Here is a 22,815-nt window from a genome sequence, read left to right as displayed (position 1 = left end):
CATGTCAACTGTTATGTTTTCTTGATAGCAGTAATCAGCCTCTAAAATAATTTTATTAGTGTTGTTCATTTACTTATTTCTTGTTCTTTCCCACAAGCAGAAGCAGGGACTATGACTTTCTGGTCAACCCCCCCACCCAGTTGTGAGCAGTTGTGAACAGCAAATAACTTGAATACTTGAATGAGGGGTACCATTGGAGGTGGTGCAATTGTAGACATCTCAGTAAGAGACTGTAACCTGCTGACCAGCAAAGTCAAGTCTTCCATGCTTCTCAGAGGCTCAGTGCTGTGAACCCAAACACACAGATGCCAAGATCCCGAAACAGTTTTCGTGCATGGCGAGATGTGCATTGGTGCCACAGAATCTTTTGCGTCAGTGTCCTTGCACATTGAGCTCAGTGCCATCAGTGGATCAAAATTTCATCTGTGAGTTGCATAAATATTTCAGAAGTTAAAGAATAATGACAATAGGGCCTGGCACGATAGCCTAGCTGTTAAAATCTTTCTTAAAAAATTCTTTTTTAAAGATTTATTTTTATTGGAAAGGCAGATATAAAGGGAGGAGAAACAGAGAGGAAGATCTTCCGTCCAATGATTTACACCCCCAAGCGGCCGCAACGGCCTGAGCTGAGCCTATCTGAAGCCAGGAACCCAGAGCTTCTTCTGGGTCTCCCAACACAGGTCCCAAGGCTTTGGGCCATGCTTGACTGCTTTCCCAGACCACAAGCAGGGAGCTGGATGGGAAGCAGGGCTGCCAGGATTAGAACCGATGCCCATATAGGATCCTGGTGTGTTCAAGGTGAGAACTTTAGTTGTTAGGCCACCATGCCGGACCCTAAAAATTTTTTTTTAAAAAAAGAATAATAACTGTAACGTACCATGCTTGGAATACAAAAGTATTGATAGCACATCGGTTAGACTCATTTATACCTGAAACTAAATTTAGATGTCACCTAAGACAGACTAAAGATTTCTAACCTAAAGGAAACTTTATTTCAGAATTGATGCTGCAGCATAACAGGTTAAGCTGGTACCACATTTCACAGTGCTGGCTGCCCTTCTTTCATTCTAGCCTCTGCTAATGTGCCTGGGAAGGCAGAAGAAGATGGTCCAATACCTGGCTGCCCACCATCCCTGAGGGCATGTTCCTAACTCCTGACTTTGACCTGGGGACTCAACCCAGGTCTCTCACCTGGGGGATAACACGATTACTTGGACTATCACCACTGCTTTCTAGGGAATGTGTCGGCAGGAATATAGGGTCAGGAGCCTAAGCTGGGAATCAAATCCTGGCTCTCCAGGGAAGAACATGAGTGTCCTGTCAAGTGGAAGGCCCTGCCCAGAGAACCTTAGCATCCTAAATCACACAGAACATCCTACTTGGCTAATTTGATGAGGACGATAGTGAAACATTCCTTCCCTTTCCTCTAATCTCTCAATTGTAGCTAGTTGTGGCACTGTGAGAAGGGTCTGCTTCAGTAATGTGATCACCACACTACAAACCCCTTTGGGGGCTGCCTCTCATGACACAGAATTTAAAACTAAGAAGTAGCAAGTTTTAAATCAATTGAGTACTTTTAAGGAGCACAGCAAATTTTTTAGATGACGTTATTTTGCCCAACTCTGAATCTTTCTTTTAACCATTATTTGCATCCTGTTTGTGGTTTTAGAGTATCTGATCACAAAGAATGACATAACATATTTTAAACAATAGGATAATCTCAACATCTATTCATCATGGAGTGCTCAAGTTTACTAAAACATTATTCATCGTATTACTAAATCCAAGATCTGCCCACTTTCACACCATTTACTCAAACACATCCTTTGTAAATGAATATTCCGAATGCTGGCTGAGCCGCATCATCACCAGTTCACAGAACTCAGTGAGGGTACCTATCAGCCACCAGCATCTTCAGTTACCTCATTTGCTCCCAACTTCAGCCTGAACAAGTCAGCCTTGTGGTCTGAGGCTCTGACTTGAGGCTTGTCTGCTCACAGCCTTCCGTTCAACTCAGAACGGCTAGCAATTGCATAGTGGAACAGATTTTATGGACATATTTTTCGATCACTGTAAGATACTAAGTGTTAAGTATAAGCTACAGAGAAAGCAATTTGCTCTTGAAAACCACTCTATTTAACTTTTATCTTCCTCGCCTCCTTTTTTGTCTTCCCTTCCTCTGATTCTTCTATTGTTGGACCTAGAACGTGGTAGAAGTTCACTAGGAGGGAAGGCATTTTGAACATGGTGTCTGCCTTAAATGTTGACATGATTAGATCTTTTAGACTTTCTTAAAATAATTTTATTGGAAAGGAAGAGACACAAAGATATCCAAGTAGAAGTTGCCCGTCCTTGTATTCATTCCCCAAATGCCTGCAATATCCAGGGAGGGGCAAGGCCAAAGTCTAGAGCCAGAAACTCTGAGCCTCTCCCATGGGTGGCAGGAAACCAGCTATTTGAGCCATCACTGTTGCTTTCCAGGGTGTCCATTAGCAGAAAGCTTGAACTGAGCTAAGCTCAAAGGTGAAACCAGGAGCTCCAACACAGGATAAAGGCCTTTCATGCAACATCTTAACCATTACTTCAAACACTCACCCTATGTGTAGACTTTCTTAGACAGGAATGAACTCATCTAAGCTGTCACGTTGTAGAATCCTTGATTAAACAGTCCTTCCTCTTATACATCGGTGAATGGATTTTGCCATGATACAGATTGCTATGGAAACAGACCTGGACAATCACTCAGAAAATGTGGAATAATTCATATAATTGAGCATGTATAGCACAGAGTTGTACAAAGTACATCCGGATGGAAATCAGTACACCCAATTTCAAATAAATTTTGTTCCCATCAGGCTGTGTAAGTAACCTTGAGTCAATCACTCTCTCCATAAAGACCTCATTTTACTTATTTTAATGATAAGAGGAATATTACTCAAGATTGTTTAGTTATAATTGAGATAAAGCACAGTAGCCTAGCGCCTAAAGTCCTCACCTTGCACACGCCGGGATCCCATCCCATATGGGTGCCAGTTCTAATCCTGACAGCCCTGCTTCCCATCCAGCTCCCTGCTTGTGGCCTGGGAAGGCAGCTGAGGAAGGCCCAAAGCCTTGGGACCCTGCACCCGTGTGGGAGACCTGAAAGAAGCTTTGAGCTTCTAGCTTTTGATCAGCGTAGCTCCGGCCGTTGCGGCTGCTTGGGGAGTGAATCAACAGACGGAAGATTTGTCTGTCTCTCTCCTCCTATCTGTATATCTGATTTTCCAATAAAAATAAAACAAATCTTTTTTAAAAAGTGAGATAAAGCAAGCTAAAAAGTAGTTCAGGCAAGAGAGAGAGTGAGAAAGAAAGAGAACTCTTCTCTCAAGTATCTTCAGGCATGGCTGGGTCTAGGCACTGAAACATCACCAAGACTGCCTTTCTCTGGCTCTGCTTATCTCTGTGTTTGGCCTCTTCTTCCTTCCCACAGATGCACTTCCACTTCAGGCCCAAGGGAAGTAGCCATGGGTAATACCAAGTTTTGATCATCTATTTCCCAACATGTCCATATCCAGTCTGAGAGATAAACTCCGATTGGTTGTGCTTTTGTCACTTGATCATCCTCTGGACCTCTCTGATGCTCAGAGTGGAGCACAATCATTGGCCCAGGTGGATGTCATGTCATCGCTGAAACTGGATTGGGGGAGGGGACCTTCCTTGCTCCTATTCTAGTGTGCATCTTCTGGCTACGGAAAGCGACTGGGAAGAGTTGTACAGCACAATTGTGCCCAGAAAACCTGCTCTTCCAAGCCCTTGGTACAAGAACAGACACAGATCCCAGAAGGTAGTCCGTCTTTAAAGTAGTATTATTGCCCGTGACCTTTACTCTGCCTCATTTAGGAGATGACGGTGAGTCTTGTCACATCCTGGGAAGGTTTCTCCTTCCCCACAAGGTGAGGGGCTTGCCCCAAGGTGTGACACACTCCGGCTTTCTCCCATTCAAGACTTCTTCATGCCACCATGCCATGCTGCTCCCTGGCTGAGCAGGTAGTACTGACTTTCCACCTTTGTACCTGTGACCATGGGGCCACTGTAGAAGCAGGTGACATTCATTTCTCCTGTACCCAAGTTCAAAACCCGCTCTTATTCTGTATGGTCTGTATTCCTTTTTCACGGAATTTGTAGAGGATCCTGGACAAGAAGCTCAGTCAAGCACCACTAGTTGAGATCAAAGGGAAGTTCAGAATGGCTATGTTCAATTACAGGACATTTTGCCAAAAAATTCCTATCAATCCCAAACACACTCAAAGTAAGCATATGGGATGTGTCTGATGAGCGCACGAAACATCAGTAAGTGTTCTGGAGTGACTTCTAGGACCCTCTGGGAGTTTGGGAGCAGGTTCAAGCATTTTCAGTGTTTCATTTAGCCTTCACTACTATGGGACAGAGTTAGAGAACGTATTGGCGTCAGGGCTTGTGACTGCCTGTCCTACAGATCTTTACCTCCAGGACATTGGTGATCAAACCTCAGCTTCAAGGTTGGACCTGAGCTGTTAATTCTGCAGGTGCCACAGCAGACACTTTGCCTGTCTTACTTCTGGTCTATATCCCTCTGAAAAGACATAGGGGAACCTTCGAAGAGGTGAACTGTAATCAGGCGTTTCCTGTGTGTCGCGCAAGAAAGGAGCAGGGTTCCAGTGTGTGTCAAGCAAGATGGAGCAGGGTTCGAGTGCTAAGGGGCAGGCGTTAGAAGTCCAGGGCCCCAAAACCATCCCCTCACATTTGCAAAGTTTGCCAGGGCTCAGTCTGATAAGGAATACTTGCCACTACACAGTAGTATGGTAAACCCAGAGCACTTTGACCTCGGGACAGAACTTGGACTTAATCACCACCAGGAAGCCCTCCCTGAGAGGTCTGCTTGGCAGTCACATGCCCCCAGAGACAGGAACACCCACGGGAAGTTCATTGAGGTGACTGACTTGGGCAAGGTCACTGTAGGACATCTAGCACAGGCTACAAGTCAAATCAGCTCTTCTTATGCTAATAAGCCATCCAGGGAGCAACTTTCCAAGGCTTAAATGACACTGTAAATGTCAGCTGCTGCTTAGACTTACTCAGTGTTTTCTGTTCCAATACAACAGTGTCAAAAGCAAGTGAGCTCTGGAATCCATTAAGTTTTCCATCGCTACCTGATATAGAATAGTGATGGGTAACTATGTAATTACTGTACTGCCTTTTTAAAGCCAGTCAAATGAAAGGGACTATTTAATTCTTAATCTCTGAGCGACTGACTGCATACTGATTATATGCTGTCTTTGGCCTGCACTAGAAGAGCTGTGTCGGTAATGCCATGTTGATACTCATGCTGCTCTCCTTGAGCGGGACGGATGGTGGTATTGACAGGTTATGCCAACCTGTCCATAGGTTCTAGCCGGCACCTGCTCATCTCCCTCCCCAGCTGTCTCCTGACAACTAGAGCAATTTTGTGAGAGGATGAGCTATCCATTGTCTTATCCTCCACATTTGTGCATTGCATGTGCCAAGTACAATGCCACCTGCTGAGGGCGCAGAAGGGAACAAAGCAGCTCAACGTCCCCACTGGCTGGCCTAGAACTCATTGTAACTAGTGAGAAGGACATGCAGCATTTGTGGTACATTACACAATTTTTTTAATGTCAAGGGCTTTTCTTTTCTTTCTTTTTTTTTTTTATAAGATTTGTTTTACTTAGAAAGCTAGAATTATAGAGAGAGAGGGAGAAACACAGAGAGATCTCCCATCCACTGGTTTATTCCTCAAATAACTGCACCAGGCAGAGCTGTGGCTGGTCTGAAACTGAGCCAGGAGCTTGTTTCAGGTCTCCCATGTAGGTGCAGGGTCCCAAGGGCTTGAGCCATCCTTCTTTGCTTTCCCAAGATACAAGCAGGGAGGTGAATTAGGAAGTGGAGTGGCTGGGACACCAACAAGCACCCACATAGGATGCTGGCACTGGCGAGTGAAGGATTAGCCTGTTACACAACCAGCCCCACATTACAGTTTACACAACCAGCCCCATATTACGGTTTGAGTGTCCCAGCCCAAAAATCTGACACCTGAAATTTTCTAAAAGACAAAAGTCTTGGCACACTGACACAATATCATAAGTTATTCACAATATTATTAGGAGGATGGTATGAAATTATTTTCAGAATATGTATATGAGATATACATAAAATGTGATGAAATTTTGGATTTAGGTTTGGGTCTCTCCATCAAAGATCTCATTATGTACATGCAAATATTCCAAAATCTGAAATAATAAGACATATGAAATACTTTTGGTTACTAAACATTACAGATAAGGGACATTCAACTCATATTGAGATTAGTACTAAGGAGACGACAATCGAGCAGGCTTGTGTCAAGTGTTGAAGGAGAGAGGGCATGCCCTTAGATGTACATAGACAGGGCATTCTAGACAATGGCCATAGGCAGGAGGGGGCCTGGAAGGGGAACAGCAGAAGGGACCCCGGGAGTGGAGTGGAAGGCTGTAGTAAGGGAGAAGGTGAATAGATGCAGTTGAAGATGGCGGGGCAGATAACGGAGGACAGATGGGGGAAGTCAGAGAGCCCTGGTTTTTACATTGAGCGAGAAGTGGCCGTTGGCGAGCTGAGAGCAGAGATGTTCACAGGATGACACTGGGTGCTGTAGGGGTGGAGGTTACTGCGCATGCTAGGGAAGAGAGTTTGGCATGGGCTTGATGGTGAGAACTGTGTTTTGGAAGTTTGGAAGAACAGATCTAGAATCCACTCTGCCCATACGTGTAAGGTGAAAACTGCAAATCCGACAGAAGTCTAATAGAAATGTGGATGGAAACTTTGGCAGGCCAGGAGTGAGGTCAGGGCTGAAGAGAGGGTTGGGCACATCAGTGACACAGAGACCAAGCTCGGAGCTGTGACAAGGGAGGGTGTCACCCAAGAGCTCCTAGGCCTGCCCCATGGCACTTCAGTGACCAGAGGCAGGCTAGAGAGGACTGGGGAGAGCAGGCTGGGAGGTCGGTGTGTGCCCACAGTCCTTTGCCATGGGGCAGCACAAAGTTGTTGACCAAAAAAACCACTCTAGGTTCATCTTACTATATTTAGAAACCTGTGTTTTGGCCTGTGAGTCAGACAAACCAAAGCTAAAGGAAGATTATATTATGTCATTCAGTCACAGAAGTCTATTTGCATATGCCACTTCCCATTGCTTTTCTACATTTTTTTTTTTGAAGATTTACTTAGTTGAAGGTAATTACAGAGAGAGAGAGAGAAAGAGGAAGAGAGAGAGATCTTCCGTTTACTGGTTCACTCCCCAAATGGCCACCACAACAGCTGGGACTGGGCCAAGCCTACAACGCCATCTGGTCCCTTATGTGGTTGCAGGGGCCCAAGCGCTTGCACAGTCCTCTACTGGTTTCCCAAGCACGTTAACCGGAGCTGGATCAGAAGCAGACCAGCTGGGACTCAAACTGGTACTGACTTGGGATGCCAGTGTCACAGGGGGCAGTTTAACCTGATGAGCCACAATGCCAGCCCCTTATTTTTTCTACTTTAAAAGTTTAAAATTCAATGTATTTGATTTAAAGCCTCTTTAACATTTTTTCTGCATAATTCAGAAACTTATAATTTTCAGCACATTGCTATAGTACTAGTGAGTACTCTAGATTAAACGTGCAACCATTTGCGGTTTTGTATGACTTCCAGAATTTAGGGGAATCTGAATTGTAAAAAAGATTTTTTTTTTTTTTTGCTCAAATTCATTACTTTTATGGTTGGCTATTGCTCTAACCCCAACAGACAGAGAAAACACTGCTGGTTCTTCGAATGTCAGACAAAGGGACTTCAAAATGTTTCTGACATGACAAGAAAAGCTTTCCTATAGTAATAATGTATGATTTACTAAGTTTCTGGCACAATTTTGTAGTGATGAAGCTTAAAGAAATGCAACTACCCTATCCTCAAGGGACAATGATGTGTTTGCAAATCATTCCCAATTCTTGTGGAAGACAACATCTGTCAGTCTCTGTGTGTTTCTACAAGTCTAATATTAGCAGATTTCCCCAGATTGAAAACAAAAGCTCTGTTGCAAAGGAAAATGCATCAGCCTGGCGAGCCCTCTTCCACAGCACCCATGTCATTAGCTTTCTAAAAGTGATCAGACGCTTTTGGGCTGTGACTCCATTGGCTCTTAATGAAACAAACACATCACTCCGTCACGGACGGGGTCGTGATTTCCTGTTGCAGGTTTGAACTCCCTAAAGGTAAGCACCTGAGAGATGCTGAGAAAGGGAAACCAGCACCAGCATCTTCCCTGCAGAGAAAGCCTCCTCATTACCTAGAAGGACAAAAGGCTGGACCAGGACAGGGGTGGAGGACGGTTCGTTCTGACTTGATTCAAGCCGAACACACATGCTGAGATTTTATATATATTTCTGTCCTTCTGGGGGCAGGGGCGAGGAATCTTGGCCCTAATCACATGGCTTTCTACATTCACACAAGACTGGGCTTCCGTTGAAAACCCATCTGACATGCCACCCCACTTCAGCCGTAGATGTACCAGCAAGCAGGCAAGGGGTCTCTGCCCTAGGTTTGTATCTGCATGTGCTGCACACCTCACTTCATCTTTGTAAGGTTCCAATGAGAAGGTGTGACTCTCCCTGTCAATGTTGATGTTTGTCACTTTACTCAACATAGGGAGGGAGTCCATAGAGCGAACCATACAAGTCAGAGATGCTGCATCCTGCTTGAACTTCTGGTTTTGTAGCAGCATCCTTACTGCCACCATCTGGCTGGGAGGCATGGTGAGGGATGGATGTGTTGTGTGCTGAGATGACCTGGGTGGTGGTGAATGTTCCTGTGTTCTATGGGTAATGTGTGACTTGCGAGGATTCTTCTGTAACGTTCTTGGCCCTGAACTGGTTGTCCCAGATAGTGAGACCCCTGCCTGAGTAGACAGTGTCTCTCCCTAGCATCTGGCGGGGAGTGTCAGGGGATCAGCCACCATCCAGGAAGGATGCTGATGTCACAAGCCAATCCTCACTACCAAGGTCTCCTGTGATGCTGTAGCTGATCTAGGGAGCGAGAATCCATGGCGTCTTGGGAGAAAGCTGCATGTGTTTTCTGTTGGGTCTTGACTAGAAAGATCATCCAGCTTATCAAAAGGTCCCTAGAGCCTATGAAAGCAGGCGGCAGGCCTCATCACTGCCCCCTGCTGCTGGGATCTCTCAGTGCAGAAGCGAGTTGGTGTTTCATGTTGGCTCTCTCTGCTGTTTCAATACAGTGTGTCTGCTTCGCACCCCCATCCTTCTCCATGTTCTTTACTCTTCGTGAGTGGGAGAGGCATACCTGGGAAGGCCAGGCCACCCAGAGGGAGAGCTGGACCAAGTGTCCGTCTCTCAGCTCTGGCCTGGCCCAGAGTTGGCTGTTTCAGGTATTTTGGGAGTAAACCAGTGGATGGCAATGCTATCTCTCTCTCTCTCTTGCTCTCCTTCTCAAATAATTTTTTAAGATAGACATCTTTAAATATATGTGCAGTACTTTGAAAGGGTATGCTAATCTGTATAAGGGAACTGTTAAAAACTTTCTGTTCCCAGAATATTAAGAGATCTTCCATTTTACTAACACCTTTCGAAGCATCCTTTGAAATGGTTGATCACCAGGACAGCTATGAAGCACGCCCTAGTAACTAACCTACTTGTACTAATTGCTTTTCAATGACTGACCATGTTTCTTTCTGTGATCTCAAGTGCAAACACTCAAAATAATAATACAGGGTTTTTGTCTTTCCTAAGTAAAATAACTGCAAAAAAATCCTCTCTACCTTAAGAAAGTATTCCTTTGACATGTGAAACGAAACATGGCAATACAATCATTTGTTTATTTTTCAACAAAATGTATTTGCAGAAGCAGTTTTCTCCAGCTGCAGCTCTTAAAACCAGGCAGTCTCTGAAACTGGGAAGCACAAATCATTGGTGTGTTGTTTTAAAGACTGCACTGCTAAGCCATGACTGGGAAAGCATGAATGAAGCTTTCATGTTTAAAGAAGCAATATGCTGAGACCCACGGTGGTGCATAAGAGCATTCTACCATCCAGCAGGAGAACGTGGCGTTAATGACATCCCGGGCACTGTGCGAGGTCTTTGACTTTAATCATGCTTCAAAACAGAGTAATGGATTTGAGTCAATGCTGTCAGTCGTGACAAAGCCTGACCCACTTAGAAATGCTTGTTTTGTCATTCCGCCTCTGTAGGGTCTTCACAGCGCTTATACAGTGCCAGCAGCAGCCACGGCTTCCACCTTGAGAGACGGACACCAGCAGGGACTTGTGTTTATTAAAACAAACAGCTTTAATCTTTGAGTCAAGCTAAATGATGCTTTCCCTCATTTCCTCTTGGGAAAATTTAAAAGAATATGGAGCGGGAGCAATAATTCGAATATTTTTTTGGGGCAAAATCAGTGTTGATCTGTTAAAAATAGATTATGCATCTTTTAAATAGTAAAATCAAATTCTTAGAAATTTGAGTAAATTCCTTGCAGATTCAAATGAGACAGCTTAGAACAAAGGGAAGCTGTCAAGTTGTCTGGTTAAGCAGGCAATGTGCTGGGCAGTGTAAGGGGAAAATGCGCCTGTACTGCCGCCTCAGGGACACATCCTCATCACACTGCCGGATAAAGTCCCTATATTAAGCAGAAAATACAACTGACACCACTCAAAACTGTTCTTGCTTTGCAGTAGGATATATGAGCAATTGCCTTTGTATCATTCTGAAATGGTGTTGAATCAAATATGATTGGACCCTCAAATGATGAAAATCTGACCTTTGCCTTCAGCAGCTGGAAAGTGATCTCTTAGTTCCTGGAATATTCTGCCCAACAGAGGCACCTGGGAATATTTTCAACAGCGGTTTTCTAGACAAGGCACCCAGCAGGAAAAGAGATTCCCAGCGTACATGAAAGGAGCGATTGCTCCAGGCTGCTGCCCGGGACAGGGCTCCCCGAGGCGAGGGACTGGGAACACCCTGTTCAGGCAGCACTCCGGGGTACAGGCCAGAACTAGTACTGGTGTCAGACCTGAGGGTCTCTGGCCCTGCGGAGGTCGGAATGCAGGATGCGAGGGTCTCTACGCAGGCTCAGTGGCCTGGAGGCGGGGCCCGGGCGGAACCTCCCGAGGAGGAGAGACCCTCGGGATTGGGGAGGGACCTCTGGGGGTGGGGCGGAGCCTCGGTGCCGGGGCGGGGCCTCTGGTCAGGGGCGGGGCTTCCAGGGAGGGGAGGGGCCTCCGGGCAGGGCCGGGACCTGGGGGCGGGGCTTAGTGCCGAGGCGGGGCCTCCCGGGGTCGGTTGGGGACGGACCTGTGGACCCCGGAGTTCCTCTCAGAGAGAGCTCCTCAGGTTAGGAGCTGATGGTTCCTTCGCTCTGTGGACGGTTCTCGTCCCCGAAGCGCGCCACGGGAGACTAGCTTCTGAGACGCGGCCCGGGCAGACACGCACAGGGCTGTATCTTTAAAGGTAGCCTTTCCTCGCGTCGGCGTGGTAGGCCAGGTGGGCCAAGGGGTTGGAGAGGGAACCGTTTCCCCTCAGGACGCCTGAACAGCGGCAGGCCTCAACCCCGTGGCTTTTCCTGCGGGGCCCGCCGGCCCTAGTTCCCCAGCTCCTGGGCCGAGGGTTCCTCCGCTCCTGCTACCTCGAGCCTCGGGCCCTGCGAGTGTGTGGAAGGAGTCCATGCGCTTTCCCCCCCTTGTGCCGATTTTTATCTTTGGGTGTGGCGGGGTAGGAGGGTGCCTTTGAAGAAACTAGTTCCTAAATTAAGAAACAAAACTAAATTACGATTTTGTCCTCACAGAAACCTGTTGCAAGATGACCAGTGGTAGTCACCCGCGTTAATGAGCGGGTCCCTTAGTTACCCAGCTCTCAGCCGAGGGCCTGGCCACCTGCCCTGCTCCCCATGGCTCCTGCAGTCGGGGTGGACAGGCGGGCCAGGGTGCGGGAGGGCAGCCACGGCTTCCGGAACAGCACCCCCTCATTCAGGGACTTTAGCGGCTGACGCTCTCCGTGTGTACACTCCAGCTTTCACGTTCTAAAAATAGAAAGTTTGCTTTGAGAGTCATTAATGCATCCCAGGCCCACAGAGCCCCTCAGTGTCAACACAGAAAACATAAAGAGGGCCAACCCTGCTTTAGGAAAGATTGTTCTGATACAGATGCGCCTCGGCTGTTGTGCTCGGTTTGCTCCCTTGACCCTGCTCGGTGGGATGTGAAGGTGGGAGGGCAGGCCTGCAGCTGAGAAACAGGGCGGTGGCTGATGGTAGAACCTCAGGTGGTGGCCTGGAGCCGTGGGGTGTTGAGCGCTGGTGTCCTGGCTGTTCTCTGAGAAGCAGAAAGTGGCTGTTAGAAGCTAAGAAGCAGCAGGTGACTGCTGGCCCCAGGAGGAGTTTCTGGTCAGCTAACAGGTCGCCTTGTCTGCCTTGACTTAGAAAAGTAGCCAACACTTACTTGTTTTTGCTTTAAGTGATAGTGCCAACGCGGTGAGTTTTGTTTTCGAATGGACCTTCCTTTCGAAGGAATAGAAATAGACTATCCTTTCGAATAGTTTCCTTCCACATTCACAGGCTTGGCTTCCGACAGTAGAGCTGGGCATACATCCTGTCAGAGAGAGTGTGAATGGATCCATGACAAACATACCAATATAAATGAAAGGAATTAAGTGAGAGCATGTATTTTATTAATAACAGACTGGACAAACTTCTCAGGCATGTGATTAAATCATAAAGTCTGCATGTCTGTACTAATTGTGTTGAGTGCTGCTGGAAGCTGGGTTGTGAAGATGGGTGCATCCAGGAAACACATAAACACGGCCGTGAAGGGCCTGCATGTCTCCCATATCTGCACACGTTTGTTCACTGGTGAAATGTCGGGGCTTTAGTAGACTCTCAGGCGTGCATCCTGGCAGGTACTGCAGGATTTTGACTGAGCAGGTCAGTCAGGATTTTCCTACCATTATCCCTGCGTGTGTGCAGTGTAAATATCCTTAGCATAAAAATGATGTTTGTATATGTTTCCTGACACATATGATTCTGTGATATTTGGCCGAGATGGGAGTGAGATGGAGTGGGTGCTGGTGGGGGTACCCCTGGCAGTATTTACATCATGTCCTTTCTGCAGAGTGAACTGTGACTCCTTCAGCTGAGACAGCTTTGAAACAGGGATGATCAAAACCCTTGCCCTAAGGATCACTTCTTTAAAGGGTTGCATTTATTAAATTTGAGGGTTCAAAGAGGCCAATGTATTTTACAATCCAAAGAATATTTCCTATTCTAAAATGTATTTCACTGAAAACCCATAGCTTCAAAATGACTACATGAAGTTTATAATTTGTGAATGAGTTTGCATGCTCTGTAAATGAATGGACCCAAGGAAAAAAAGAATTTGAAGTTTTTAAAAATTCATTTATTTATTTGAGAGGCAAGATTCATGAGAGACAAAGGGAGAGCGAGAGCCCACTGGTTGACTTCCCAGATAAGCACGATAGTCAGGTCTAGGCTCATCTGAAACCAGGAATCAGAAACTCCATCCTTGTCTTTCACATGGGAGGCGAGGACCCTAGCATTTGGACAGGTTCCACTGCTTTTCCTGGTGCATGATCAGGGAATTTGATTGGAAATGGAGTAGCTGGGTCTTGCTGCTGCCCATGTGGGATGCCAGCATTGCCAGTGGAGGTTTGACTCACTGTATCGCAATGTGTTCTCAGATGAGATCCCACGGTTGGCCACCCCAGAGCTGAAGCTCACGCTGTGCTGGTAATTGCACTTCACCATCCCCCCCCCCCCCCGAACACTGTAGCACAGCTGCAGTGTGACACTTCATCTTTTGGGAGACAGTGAGGCCCTGTAGTTGACCAGAGAGTCATAGCTGCTCGGAAGCTTGCCCAGCCACCTCTCCCACATTCAAATCTTGTCTCTTTCCATCACAGCATGCTGTTTCAGCTGTCAGCCATAGCTCCAGATCACACCTATGTACCCGTGTACTCAGCTGTCTGTGTGGGGAACCATAGGTTCACTACCCAAGGTGGAGTGAGTCAACTCTTTTCCATTTCCTAATGTTACTCTGCACAGTAAGAGTGTGAATGGCTGATGGAAACATTAGGGAAAGTACCCAACACTTAGCATTTTATGATGTTGACAGGATGAAGAACAGTAGCCCACCTGTTGTGAATGACCTTGTCCAGGCCTCACCAACAGCAAAATGGTGAAAATGTGGCTTCTGCTCTTTGAGCCAGGTGCAACCTGCGTGCTGGCCTGGGCTGGACGAGTTTGCCTCCCCACAGTTGTGCAGATCTTCAGCATCTCCCTTTGCTAGAGCAGGCCTGTGCGTTCTCGGTGTGCATGGGGTGAGGTAGTTTTTCATATTCCAGACCTTTAGAGAAAGTTTGAATTTGAACTGAAGCAGTTGGCCAGTTTGCATTTTAAATCCCCTCATCCTGATCTCCTTCAGCGATCACAAAGAAACACGTGCCCCATCTGCAGGACATCAGCTTTTTTTTTTTTTTTTTAAAGATTTATTCATTTTATTACAGCCAGACATACACAGAGGAGGAGAGACAGAGAGGAAGATCTTCCATCCGATGATTCACTCCCCAAGTGAGCCGCAACGGGCCGATGCTGCGCCGATCCGAAGCCGGGAACCTGGAACCTCTTCCGGGTCTCCCACGTGGGTGCAGTGTCCCAATGCATTGGGCCGTCCTCGACTGCTTTCCCAGGGCACAAGCAGGGAGCTGGATGGGAAGTGGAGCTGCCGGGATAAGAACCGACCCATTGCACCTTCTTGAGGCCACTCCTTAGGACCTGAAACCACCTGCTTTGTGAATTTGACAGGTTTATTTTCTTCTCCACACACCACACTCCTAGGAGGAGCAGATTCTATTTTATGTACCATTTTACATCTTGAATTTGAAGGGTGCCTATTACCTAAGCGGCATTATTTTGAGGTTGTTGGTAAATTTGGACAGTGAAACCCCCCTATAGCCAGGGTGGAGAGCTTGCCACATCTTTTCTCTCGTAAAGTGGGTCACACGGCTGTCTTGCAGCAGGCTCTTCTGCAAGTCTGATTATCTTTGGAAAACAGAGGTACTGAAAAAAAATGGGTCACTGGGGATTAAAGTGACACAAGTAATCGGATGACGCCTTGCTATAATGACTTCTTGGCTTATGAACTGAGTGAGGCTAGCCTGCAATGCTTCTGAAATTCTGAAAGCATTTCTGACACGGCGCATCAGGCCCGGGCCAGCTCGAGGTGGGCTGGTGCTCTCACCAGCACTGGGGCCCTGGAATCAGCTTCTTGTCAAGCTCGGCCTTAAAAATGAGCTCCACTACACTCTTGTAATGATATGGAGAAAATCAGTTGGGGGAGGGGATTTGGGAAGGGGTAGGGAAATCCCAGATCCTATGTAATTGTACCATACAATTCAAAATAAAAAGTAATAATAATTAAAAAGAAAAGAAAACCAGAGAGAAGAGAAATTAAACATCAAATGAGAGAAATCTGCAGCATCAAGCAGGATGCTTTTATGTCTAGAGAAATAAAAGATTTCCTAGTAAAAATACAGCATCAGCAAAATGGACTATTTAAGAAAACAGTTTACAAAAAAACAAAACAAAACAAAACAAAACCATGCGCTCCATGCCAGTGACAAGCATGTGGGCTGAGATTTAACTCTCTAATTTGTGATTGAAGGGAAGATGAGAGGATAGCACAGCCTTTGCTAAGCATAACATGTGCTAAGTGTAGGGGGCAGCGTCTGGGCAGCAGTTCAGTGGCTGTTCGGGAACCCTTACAGCCCCTGTCAGAGTGGCAGCTCGGCTTCTGATTGCATCTTCCTGCCGATGTGCACTTGGGAGGCAGTGGATGATGGTTCAGGTTCCTGCATGGGACCCTGCCGTCGGCATGGGAGACCCAGGCTGAGTGCTGAGCTCCTGACATTAGCCCTCTGCAGAGTGAATCCATCTGTGTCTCTATCTTTCTGCATTTCAAATAAAAATGAAGATAAATACGTTGTAAAGTACTAAACAACTCTTGCAATTTTAGTGAAATAGATGGTTCTGTGCTTAAATGTATTCCTCAAGACAGTCTGTTGAGAGTGGATTAAAGGAGAAATAAATCTTATATTTCTTTTATTAAATAGTGTAGCTTTTTGTAATTACTTTGGCACCATAAAATTTGGTAGAAGTCTCATTTTGTGTGAACTGATTTACATAACAAATGGAAGTCAGTAAATATTCTTATAAATAAATGACCACTTGTAACTAATTTATTCATTCCAGTAGGGATAATAGAAACTCTTTAGCAGAACCTGAATCCATTTGGAAAAATGGAAAATAACCCTGCATAGATTTGATTTCCAGATATTGTCTTTGAATAGAGAGTAGTGCTAAAAAAAAAAAAAGAAAGAAAAAGAAAATAAATCATCCGTGAGAGCCTACTCATTTTAACTTTAACCTACGGGCCCGGTGGCGTGGCCTAGCGGCTAAAGTCCTCACCTTGAACGCCCCGGGATCCCATATGGGCACTGGTTCTAATCCCGGCAGCTCCACTTCCCATCCAGCTCCCTGCTTGTGGCCTGGGAAAGCAGTCGAGGACGGCCCAATGCATTGGGACACTGCACCCGCGTGGGAGACCCGGAAGGGGTTCCTGGTTCCCGGCTTCAAATCGGCGCACACCGGCCGTTGCAGTCACTTGGGGAGTGAAACATCGGATGGAAGATCTTCCTCTCTGTCTCTCCTCCTCGCTGTATATCTGACTTTGTAATAAAAATAAATAAATCTTTAAAAAAAATAACTTTAACCTATAAATAAGCTTCAGTTCATAAATGTTGGAAGTTTATGAATGTTGAATTTACTTTGTTTGGAGTCTTGACTGGGAGCAGCATGTCGTTGACAACTGTGACATCTGTTTGTGTTTTGTTTTTATCAGATTTTTTTGACTAAAAATATAAACGTTTGGGGGAGGTTGATGTTGTAGTACAGTGGGTTAAACTGTTGCTTGTGACATCAGCATTATATGTAAGTGCTGATTGGAATCCTGGCTGCTCTGCTTCTGACCAGCTCCCTGCTAATTGGCCTGGCAAAGCAGCAGAAGATGACCCAGGTGCTTGGGCACCTGCCACCCATGTGGGAGCTCTGGAAGGAGTTCCAGGCTCCTGCTTTAGCCTGGCGCAGGCCTGGTTGTTGTGGCCATTTGAGGAAAGTTCTGTTTCTCTCTGTCCCTTTCCGATGTGTCTTTCCATCTCTCTCTGACTCTGCCTTTCAAATAAATAACTGGGTGTTAAGTAAAAAAAGTTTCTGGTTCACAAATGTTAACATGATTTTTAATAAGTACTTAGCTGAAGGTGTTGGTTTTTCGGTAATGTTTTTGAAATTGTTTCCCCTCAGGCCCTGCAAGTCTCAGTTTGTGTCAGTGCTCGCAGTTGTTCTTGTCAACTTGAAGTCATTGCCATCTGTCAGATTTAAAGACCTGCCACCAGATGATTCCTGTGGCCAGTAACAGCAACAATCTCTGCCTCCTGAGAATGAGCAGCTAGCCTCGCATTTCATTCAATGGTAGGTAGGTTCCTCACTGGATGATTTTTCATGGAATAGTGGGATTTCTTATTGAAATTTGCATGCCTCTGAAACATAAGTCACTGAGGTAATTTTATTCCAAATTAGGCTTCATTTGCAAGCCTGAGATACTTAAATTGTATCTCTTTAGAGTATTTTTTTAAAAAAGATTTATTTATTTTTATTGCAAAGTCAGATATACATAGAAGAGGAGAGACAGATCTTCTGTCTGATGATTCACTCCCAAAGTGACTATAATGGCCAGAGCTGAGCTGGTCTGAAGCCAGGAGCTTCTTCTGAGTCTCCCACACAGGTGCAGGGGCCCAAGGCTTTGAGCCATCCTTGACTGCTTTCCCAGGCTATAAGCAGGGAGCTGGATGGGAAGTGGGGTTGCTGGGATTAGAACCAGCACCTATATAGGATCCTGGCACATTCAAGGTGAGGTCTACAGCTGCTCTGCCACTGCGCCGGGCCCTCTTTAGAGTGTTTTAATTCTCTGTGTACATATATGAATACATTCTGGAAAGTTCACTGAAACAAAGTTAAAAGGTAGGTTTGAGACCCTGCTAAATAGCCTAGTGGCTAAAGTCTTCATCTTGCATCTGCTGGGATCCCATATGGATTCCAGTTCATATCTTTGCTGCTCCACTTCCCATCCAGCTCCCTGCTTGTGGTCTAGTAAACAGTAGGGGACAGTCCAAAGCCTTGGGATTCTGCACCCATGTGGGAAACCCAGAGGAAGTTCTTGCATCCTGGATTCGGATCAGCTCAGCTTCAGCCATTGCGGCCCCTTGGGGAGTGAACCAGTGGACAGAAGATCTTTGTCTCTCCTTCTCTCTGTATATCTGCCTTCCAATAAAAAGAATAAAATAAATCTTTTTTTTTAAATAAAAGTTTGTTTTTGTGTAAAATATTTTAAATGCATATTTAAAGCTTTTTATAATACACATTTTCATAATCTTTATGAAGACCCCTTATTGATAAATGTACATATAAATAAGTGTGTATATACTTTGTATTATATATATAATAATATTTCTGTCTTGGTAATAATCTTCTCAGAATTCATTTAATAACTATTTTAGTGAATAATAGTATCTAATTTAAACATATAAAATATTATATGAGGGGTTTCTAAGAAATCCACAAAAATGCACACTATGAAAAAATTGTGCTAGGACTACAAAGTCCTCTTGCCTTGATAAAAACTGAGCTCTCTTTCCATACACTTTCGGAATTACCCTCACGTTAGAAGCACTGTGGTCCTTCACTCTTGAGGCTTTTTCCCAGTTCCCCACAGGGATCCTGTGTGTGGCTGATGACTGGCAGGGCCCCAGAGAACTGGCGTTGAACTACCACGTTCTGAGTGATGAACTGCCCCTGGCACTTTCCAGTGAGACCCGTGTCACCCTTGAATACCTCTGTGTGGTGGTTGTGGTTAGCGAGCGCCCTGGGCAGACTGTGATCCATTCAATCCAGAAGCACAGCTGGGGCGCCCTGGTCTGGCACTCCCCCACATGTATTTCTTTGTGCGCAGTCCGGGGTTGAAGACGTTCTTCTGAGAAGAGACTCCCGTCACACACCTGTATTTCAGTCATGCCGCCAGCAGGGCCAACGTGGCCCGGGTAGGAGTCCACTGCCCATGGCTGACCGAGCTAGTGGTATGCACTGACAGGTTCCAGCCTCTTGAGGAGGAGCTAAGCAGCATCGCCAAGCGCTGCAGGAACTTGACATCCCTGGGCCTCAGCAAATGCCAGGGCAGCGACTGGGCCTTGGCTGAGTGGGTGAGAAGATGGGAAGAGGCCCGCCCAGCTCTGTCACAGGGGACATATTGGTCCTTGGTGAGGATAGTGTCCTGGGGGTGTCCTGGAGCCTGCAGAGAGTGTGGTTCCCTGCGGTGAGGCCCGCCAGAACTGCTGTGGAGCGTGAGTTGTTGTCCTTCTGTGCACACCTGTGCTTTCTGAAGCATTGCTGAAGTATTGAAAACAAAGATTTGATCACTTGCAAGCTCCCTTGACAGATTGTTGCAGAAACATCTGAAATACCATCAGAAATTTGAAAATCCAGAAATCCCTGGAGGGAGAGCACGCACTGGTTGTGTGCCTACCACTACAGGTGATTTCTAAGGAGAGTCCTCAGCCTTCCTGGAAGGAAGCATTTAGCTTGTGCAATAAATTTGTAATATAAAATTTCACTTATGCCTTTTAGTGTATGATTTTACATTATCTTAGTTGCTTCTCATCCATTGTGGCATTGATGCATTTTACAAAATATGTTAATGAAAAAACTAAACTCAACATACAGATTTATTGGTACGAGAAAAGCTCAGTGGGTTCTTTCCTCGGCTTAATACAGAAATAAAAGGCCAGGAACTGGTTGCAGACAGAGAAGTTTATTGGCAAAGTGAGCACAGAAAGAAAAGGGAGGGGGGGAAATCACCTCCCAAGAGAGACTGCCAAGAGGTGGGGTACCTCTTGAGAGGAAAGGAGGGACACCAAAGGTTTGAGGAAAGGTCAGGATTATGAGATTCCCTGACTCCTCTTTGTTGGGCAGGAACCTAGAGGTAAAAGGTTCCGCATTGGTGGTCTCTTAACCAATTCGGAAAGGGCTGGGCAATTCTTGTCCCACCCACTTGAAGATGTGGTCATGATTTCAGAGGGCTTGGACAATCTCACTTCAACGTATGTAAACATTTTTAAGTATTCTGAAGATCATCTTGTGATTGAATAAATGACGTCTGATTCTCAGTGCTCTTTGAATTCTTTTTTTATTACACTGTCTCGGGAGCTCACAGGCGTTAAATGCAGTGACACTGATTTTATGTTCCAAAGGAGCTGCGAGAAGGACAGCACTGCTGCGATCGCTGGCTGAGAGAATGCCCCATCCAGACTCAGGGATCCTTTAAGCAGGATGTGCTGGGGAAAGAATCAATATTTATTGGCTGCCTTCTGTGGGCCTGGGGCTCTGCCAGGTGCTTTGCAGAAGCAATCTTAGACTGGAAGATGAGTCTTTACATCACCCACCAAGCCCTGTGAGGGCCGCTGCCTCCTGCTGCCTCAGATGATAGCTTGAGAAAGCAACGGAGGCTGGCGTAGGTACTTGAGCTCCTGTTTTTATGTGGAAGGTGTGAAGGAAGCTCCTGGCTTTGGCCTGGCCTCGCCCCAGCTGTTGCAGTCATCTAGGAGTGAACCAACCTTCCTTCCTTCCTTCCTTCTCTGTGTCTCTGCCTCTATCTGTGTAGCTCCAATTTTCAAATGGATAAATAAACTTAAAAATAAAATTCCAATTAGGATCATGTTCCAAATTGAATTAATAAACATCTCATTTTTTAAAAGATTTACTTTATTTAATTGAAAGGCAGAAGCTAGAGAGAGAAACATTCTATCTGCTGGCTCACTCCTAAAATGGTCAGAATGGCCAAGGCTGGACGAGGCCAAAGACAGAAGTTTTTACTTGGTCTCCTATACAGGTGCAGGGCCCCAAGTGCTTGGGCCATCTTTTGTGGCTTTCCCAAGTCCATTAATAGGGAAATGGATTGGAAATGGAGCAGCCTGGGGCTCAGAGGAAGGTTTGTAAAAGACCTGTGTTTTGGCCTGGGCTGTCAGGGGAAAGTTTGTAGCTGAGTGCTAATCTGAGTAGAAGGTTAAGGTCAACCACCTGCAACCCAACTGCTAGGCACCATTAGGAGGAACAATAATAGCATTAATTATGTCCAACTATCTAATGGGCAAGTGTTTATACAGATTAAGAGCTGCAGCCTGCTTGGTAGTGAAGAGCTCAAGCAAGCCTGGTTTACAGAAGCCAGTTTTGCAGTTAGCTAAGTTTTAAAGTAAACAGTGGATGTCTTTCTAATATTCTGGTCCTACATATGTGTCCCTAATAGAACACGCATTGCTCACCCTGAGACTCAAGCTGACTTAGTGGGTGTGATGAGCATAATGACAAATCTTGTTTAAAAAGAACTTTGTATACAGTCATGCCCTCAAAATGCAAAATATCTGGAATATTAACTGATATAATGTTTAACCTGTGTGTGAAATGTGTGAAACATTAGTTAGAGAAATGTAATTACTTGTAACTTAGAGTAAGGAGCAGTACTAACAGGTATGTCAGGACTTGTTTGTAAGGCTTGTAAGGTAAGGTGTGTAAAACAAGATTATGTAACACTCCCTCAAGAGCCCCCCTCCCCCCCCACACTCTAATCTGTAAAGAGGAGATAGGAGAGAAGCTGAAGAAGAGACAGAGCCCCAGTGGGCATAAAAGGGGCTCAGTTGAGTGGGCAGATTGCTCTCAATTAGCTCAATGAGGAACAAGGCTCGGCCGAAGAGAGCGTGGCACTGCTCTAATGCCACCCTCAGCTGGGAGGTGGCCTCTCATCCTTCCCTGGTACTCCCCCCAGGGACCATAAAGTCTGTAAGTGTGATGGCCTCAGGACGTGCCCAAGGACCTGAGACTGAGAGGTTCAGGGACCTTCAGGTAGGAGGGTGATCAGAGACAGTACTGAATGTGAAAGTGTGAATTAGTGTGTGAGTTAGATGACCAAGTGGAGTTTGAATTAATGTGTTGTTTGTATAAGAAGCATTGAAAGGCAGATCAGGCAAGTCTCAAAACTGTGCTGGAAGGTAATATAGCCGTTAGTGACAGAGGGCCTAACCAAACCAATGCATTTGGGATTCTCAGATTGTCACAGAGTGTATTGCAAGCAGGAGCAGAAGCAGCATGGACTAGGAGTGTAAACCTGGACAGGACAACAGAGCACAGAGCTGTGAAGGGAGTGGCTTGGTGGAGATGGAGCCCTGCAAGGTAAGCCTGCGTCCTGGGGGCGGAGTTGGAAGCATCCCCTCTTGCGCCTGCGTGGGAACTCACTGCTCTGAGGTGTTTTTCAGAGGGCCAGCCATTGAGCCTGGGGACCAAGTGCTGCCCTGAATCCTAGACAAAGGGCGTGAGCTAGGGTCATTTGATTCATGCCAATTACCTGCTTACCCCTGACTTACAAGGATGAAAATGTAAAATATTTCTAAGGCAGCCAAAACCAAGAGAATATATATTTAATTCTTCATCTGGTTAATTTTTAAAAACATTATCTTCACTTACTTTGGAAATCTGTGTTTACCTAAAGTAAGATTCTAGAATTAATTAGTAAATGTGTTTGATAGTAGATTCAAACTAGAATCTTTAAAAATGTGTTTAGTTCTGTAAGCAAACTTGTTCATATTAAGAATGTGCTCCTGC

General features: G+C 45.7%; 1 pseudogene; it reads left to right on the top strand.

Annotated features, from left to right (window-relative positions):
* The first annotated feature begins 342 nt into the window (after positions 1–342).
* LOC118760115 (F-box/LRR-repeat protein 21-like) lies at positions 343–21,929 on the top strand (annotated as a pseudogene).
* The last annotated feature ends 886 nt before the right edge of the window (positions 21,930–22,815 follow it).

Source organism: Ochotona princeps, chromosome 19, assembly GCF_030435755.1.
Source record: "Ochotona princeps isolate mOchPri1 chromosome 19, mOchPri1.hap1, whole genome shotgun sequence".
NCBI lineage: Eukaryota > Metazoa > Chordata > Mammalia > Lagomorpha > Ochotonidae > Ochotona > Ochotona princeps.
This window is presented reverse-complemented; position numbering and strand designations above follow the sequence as displayed.